Below are 6,708 nucleotides of genomic sequence, written 5' to 3' on the forward strand. Positions count from 1 at the left end.
TCTATCTATCTATCTATCTATCTATCTATCTATCTATCTATCCCACATATCCATATTTCAGACTCCCACACACTCTTGTCTTCTCTGGCTCTCGCCATCCCTCTTGTAGCCCTCTCAGTTTGCCCTATTCCTCCCACTCTTCACCTCAGCACTAATGCAACACGCATCACTGTGGAGGCGGCAGGTAGAGTGAGAGAGCCCGAGAAAGAAAAAGCAACAATGGGTATTCACATACTGTACAGTGCCATTTAAAAGCGTTGTCATCAGCAACATCATTTGATCAAAGAGAGCAGTGTGGAAAAGCAAGCTTTATTTTGTTATCATTACAGTGAGAGATGTCACCGGTACATAATATAATGATTACGAGTATCATAATGTAAATTCTTTTGCTCTTATATATCTGAATGACATAACAGCTTGTTTTTACATTTGCTGTACCGAACACTCCTAGAATGAAATCCTCTGTTTGGTTTAGAATAACCAGAAAAGAAAGAACAGAGTAGTTTGCCTAAACAGCAGTCACCATGTTTGGGCAAAAAAAAAAAAACGGAAAACAGAAACACAAATGAAACAAATCCAAGGAAGTAGGTGTCACCATGCGGCACCTTGTTTGATTGACACATTGATAAAATGATCTTTCGGCAATCCCTTGAAATATAGCAGCATACAGTAGGAGACTGCACGCCTCCGCCAAGGCTACACAGTCCTGTAAATGTATTCATGTCGATAATAGAAGACGACATTTAGACATTTCCAATTTAAATCAGGAACTGTAGGATATAGGAACTGCCAAAATGAAAACCCAAACAATACTGGGTTAATGAGGCAGATAAAATCAGATTTGGATATGGTATTTTTGGTGAGTAATTCTTTGTTTCTACATAAACATTTATGAAAAATCTATTTTTTACAGAGATAGCCTATGTTTATTGATTTTCAAAGGCAAAAGTACACACAACAGAACAAAAAACTAAACATATGGACAGAAATCTATACAGGGAAGAGACTCAGACATTAAACAATGTAAAAGAAACACACTTAACAAAGAAATCATACACTACATAAACCCTCTAGTATGAATAAAAGATGTCTAATCCAAAATAGGACATAAAATCCTCGCATGTTGTATGAAATACATTGTCTTTAGAATACAGCGTACAAATTGTTTAAAGTGCCCATGTTATGAAAAAAAAATCACTTTTTCTTGGATTTAATTTGTGTCTCTGGTGCTTCCGCACGCATACACACTTGGATAAAAACTATCCATGCTGTTTTGAGTGAGATACGGTTTCTGAATGTCCTCTGACTTCAGTCTTTGGAAGAGCTGTTTAAAATCTGCACGGCTTTCTACGTCACTAGCCGAGACGTGGTGGCTAACTGTAGTATGCTAGCACTAGCATGCTAGCTTGTTCTCAATGGCAAAACACTGCTACAACACACATTACTTCACCATAATCTCCAAAAGAACTACTTCCTGTCCCTGTTCTGCAGGTATTCCACAAGCGTGCCCTCGTTTAGAAGAAGTCCCCCAGCTAATCCTGCCTTGTACTGACCAAAGCTGGAGAAACAGTAGCTAGCTGATGTTATCCTTACCTAGCTACTGCACTCCCAACAAAGATAGTAAAGAAGTGACATGTCTCACTCTGTAGCTAAAACAAAGACCTAAACACACAGGGTGAAAACAGGATCTGCACCAATGTGCAGTACAACAAAAGTATGGTGTTTTTTGAAAATGAAACCATGTAAACCTATTCTGGTACAACCTCAAAATACAATTAGGAACCTGAAAATGAGCAGAATATGGGCGCTTTAAAGAAATAATCTTATGCCACTATGTTTTAATAGTGTCACTCTATAGTCAATAGTCAGTCTAATAGTGATATTGATTGCTGGGCAGGTTTTTCTATGGACCTCATTCACGGCAGACATGAGGACATAGTCATAGTAGGAAAAGCACAGGTGTGTTCAAAACCAATAATGATGGCCGCATTCCACTTAGGAGAGGCCCTGGTGTCGTGCATGCTGACTCACAGAAATAGCTTCCTGGGACACCTGATGGAATTGAGCCATCGTTAAGGTTATCAATTTAAGCTGTGCTTTTCTTACTATGACGAGTCCGAATGTCTGCTGTGAAAAAGGTCCATTGCACTGGTAGGCAAAATGTGGTCAACACGAAGACTTAATATCAACACAACGTGTGTGTGTAAGCATCGCGTATAGCAGCATAGCGAAGCTATTTTTATTTTGGCGCCCATGTTATGTAGCACAGCGTAATCGGCGCACGGCTAATCAGTTCAGGTGTTATCTTAATAAATAGACTTTGCCGCGTATAACTGTCACATGTCTGCAACTATAGTGTCTCCTGATTGAAATGTAGCTCAGTGTAAATTCTTTCAGGAAGACCTAATTTAATCAATCCTCTCTTTCTAAATAGAATCAGCTGGTGGAGGCGTTAACCTTCCTGCTTAACCAATCACAATCATACCAAATCACAAGGGCCAATCACAGAGTCACAATCCTTATTTCAATAATCTGTTTTCTCCCTTTGCTATTCAGCTGTCGTTGCAGGCAAAGAGTGCAACCATCCACCCCATAATAACGCGTTCATACCGGGCAGGTAGCATCAGCGCCGGCCGCGTGTTGCAGCGATCGTTTCACAGTGCAGGCAGGCAAAAATAAAACATTTCGAGGTTCATGTTGATTTTGCCTGTCTTGACTTCTTACACGCAATCAGGCACACACGGAGAGATGGGGGAAAAAAAGAATAAATGTCTGAAACTCCAGGGTTTCTGGAGCTGTACCTCGGTCTTAAAATTGGGCCAGTCTCTTCATTGTTATTCTTTGTGATTGACAGAGACAAAGAATGACTCAGACTCCCCTTTATTATGCCTGTTTGCTATGAGAGCTCAAGTGGTGTTCACTCTGTGAGTGCGTGTGCTCGTGTGTGCGCTTGTGTGTGCGTGCGTGTATGTGCATGCGTGTGCGTGTGTGCGTTGGAAAGGCAAGACAGACAGGCTAGACAGAGAGACGCAAGCAGAGCAGGGGAAATGGATCTCAGTCAACACTGTAGAAAACACACTGTCTGAAAGAAAAACAGTGAGTTAGTCTGAAAGTCTGTGGCTGGATTTTTTGTGTCCACACTGACAGCTGATCGTGTTGTGTTTGTTCAGACCAACAGCTGTGACTTGACAAAGTTTCCTTTTTGGGGACATAATTTGAAATTGGGAAAAATTTGAAGTTGGAGAAAAGGTAATAAATTGCATAATATTGCAATAATATTGTATCGTGACATAATAATCGTGATGGTATCTTATTGTGAGGCCTCTGGTGATTCCCACCCCAAATCAACATGTCACAATAATTTAGATAACTTTTAGGTTTTTACAAGAGACAATATTAATTACTGTGCAGGTTTTTCAATTGCAGTGGTAGGCAAAATATGATCAACACGAAGACGCAATTTCATTGTTTTGTATAAAATGTCATAGATATGAAACTGTATAGTCTGTGTGCTGCTAACAAAAAGCTTCCAGGACATCATAATGGGAACAGTTAAATACATTAATGTACATAAAATAAGAAATTGCACTTTGTCAGACCTTCCTCCACAGCGCTGCGGTGGAAGGTCTAGCTAGTCCACACAGCATTCTGGAAAAAAACCTGCTCTAGTTTACTGGCATTTCTTTTAAACAATCCCAATCGTCATGGGCAGTGACGGACTGGCCATCTGGAATTTGGGCAAATGCAAATCATGTCTTTCTCATTGTGATCCAAACTGCAATATTTCTCTAAATCTAACCAAGCTGTTTTGTGCCAAAACCTGCCCAAACTTGACACTCTCAGTGTGGTCTTGCATTGCCAGACATATCTCCACAACAATGTGGAGTATGGTCTGGTTACACCGCTGATCATTCTGGCCTATGGGAAATAATGTTTGGGCTTATTTAAATTTCTATAAAACAATCACAATCTAAAATTCCTAACATCCCGCACAAAGTCAGGCTTATCCCAGCACATCCTGTTAGATGTCCTTTTCATCTATTTTCCCATTTTCTGTATTAATTGTAATCTGAGCACCACTCTGTCCTCAGTGTATATGTAGATGTGCTGCTAAAAATGAAAAATCTACAAAATACACGTCATAAGCGCATGTAAGAAGGGAAATGTGTTCAGTAGTCTTAAAAAGAGGAATTCACTTGTGTTTTTAACACAAAACATTTCCGTATGTACTGTATGTTAAATTGTTTTTGTTAAATATGTGTATGTGAATGGTACAGTATATGGCTTCCCTTTTCTTATCTCCCTCTTTCTTCTCAGGGAAAAAACCCCTCATGTTGTATGAAGAGACAGCTGCTCCACTCATTCACGGCTCCTCATTTATTCATCAGTGAGGGATAAAAGACAGTCGAATCCCACCGCCAGCTCCTGGTAAACAAATAAATCAGCTAAACCAAATGTTCAGTGTGTATTTCAGCTAAAACCAAAAAGAGTGGCTGTCTTCAGAAAGCAGATAAAAGACAAAGTACTGGCTAGGAATGAATTCAGAAGCACCACAGTAGGTTTCTGGCACAGCATATGGTGGCCTGTAGCTGACACAAATAACACAAATGACATTTTCACAGTAAGTGCAGTGAGCTTGCCAAGTAGAGCGGCAATCTAACAGAAATGTCTAGTGAAATGTAGAACATTAAGGAAACGATAATAAAGTTTTTTAGGACGTTTTATCTTTTTATACCTGCTAATTTGCGATGACTGTCATGGATGAGCAAACCTGCTTAACTGGCTGAGAGAATACGGTCATGTTGTCCTACTACATAATATTGTATAATATTGAAAATGAATCCAAAAACTGTGTGTAATGTTCCTCATAAGCAGAGCCTCACGGAAAGGCAGATTCAGAATGTTCCGCAGACTTTTTCGCAGATTTTAAAGAAATTTAACAAACTAAAATAAAACTCTGAATGTTGGAACATCTCCACACCAAGCAGGAAAACAGTCTAACTAAATTCTGCAGGAGAAAAAACTAAAATTTGCAGATTCCATTTGGGTCTGGTCACAAGTTACCGGCTAAAGCAACAGATATTTTTCTGACCAAAACAGATGTAAAAGAAGAGTCAGCATTGGACTTGTATTAATTGGTTGGATACAAACAAAACTCCAAATGAATGCTAATGTTGCTCTGTGGCTGCTGTATGTTAAAGGAACACATTTCCACTGTTTGTTGAAATAGGTCTTATCACGGTCTGCCCTAGCTGTAGATAGGTGGGCCAACGCATTTTTGTCTCAGTGCATGGATTGGTTAAATCCGGTGCAACACCACTAGGCTGATATTGATATTTAATATCTGCCTAGGAAATAGTCTAGTCTTAATCTGCATAGCTATTTGTACTCAGTGTGAATACCCAGGCCACAAGAAGTAATTAGGTTGTTCTTGTTTTTTTGTTGGCTCACTTTTACTCACAACATGCTAACCATGCTAACATTCAATTCACTATGCTAAGCTAACTAGCGGCGGCGCTGTCGGTGTTGCACCGGACTGAAACCATGCATGCACTGAGACAAAAAATGCGTTGCCCCACCTATCTACAGCCAGGGGAGACCGTGATAAGACCTATTTCAACAAACGGTGGCATGTTCCTTTAACATGTTCACAACAACAACTTCATGATGGGATAATAACGGTCACAACGTTGTTGTTCTGCTGCACCTACGTGGCCAGAAAAATAATTAATGCAGCGTTAAAGCTGCACTAAAGAATATTTGCATACATCTTTCCTCAAAACTACTTAAAGGTGCACTAAGCGATGTTGTGGGAAAAACATCTTAATTTGTAAAGTAATTAGTAACTAAAGCTGTCAGATGAATGTAGTGGATTAAAAAGTATGTAGCGAATTAGAAAAGCGGCATGAAAAGAGAAGACTCGAGTAAAGTACCTCAAATTCTTTCACTTAAGTACAGTACTTGAGTAAATGTACTTAGTTACATTCCACCAGTGATTTCCAGCTACTTTCACAACCCTCCAGTGGCCCAGAAAATCACTTAATACATCTTTAATTATTGTAGTCAGGCTTTGGTTGGGTCACGTTTGTTGTGCATGCACCATTATAAGCAACACCTATATTCTGAGCCAGTCTAGATGAGCCTTTCTGTGAACAACTGTGCCCACACTATGATATTTTAATGATCCAAGTTCCCTCCTGACGACATGGTTAGTGATGCAACAGTGCCTAGAAAAAGCACCGACCATGTTTCATTGCGTGTAATGGGCTTTGTTCTATAATAGTCCAGCACCATGGCTACCACCACTGTCACTATGGTGTGTAATGCTCTGTACCACAGCTCCCTCCAGTGGTTGCTGCCTGCTGGTCAAAACTAACGGTCACATTAATGTATGAGGTAATGTTTGCACACTCAAACATCTATGTTACACAGGAAGCAGCTGCACAGTCATCACACTTGGCTGCATTGTGAATGCATGGCTGTGTATGTGTGTGTGTCTTTGACCACATAAGCATGTCCACACACCTTAGCATCTGTAGTCTTTACAATAAATGCAAATGTAAAGTAACCAATGGGAGATAGCAACCTTTACACCACGCTTTTGTAAACTGTTGGAACTGAACTGATGTGAGTTTCTGAATAACTATATTTTGTGTCAATATTCAGATTTTTTTTTCAGTTTTGAGTTTTTTTTGAGTAAGTTTTAAG

The sequence above is a fragment of the Etheostoma spectabile genome, chromosome 20 (genome assembly GCF_008692095.1).
Source record: "Etheostoma spectabile isolate EspeVRDwgs_2016 chromosome 20, UIUC_Espe_1.0, whole genome shotgun sequence".
Taxonomy (NCBI): Eukaryota; Metazoa; Chordata; class Actinopteri; order Perciformes; family Percidae; genus Etheostoma; species Etheostoma spectabile.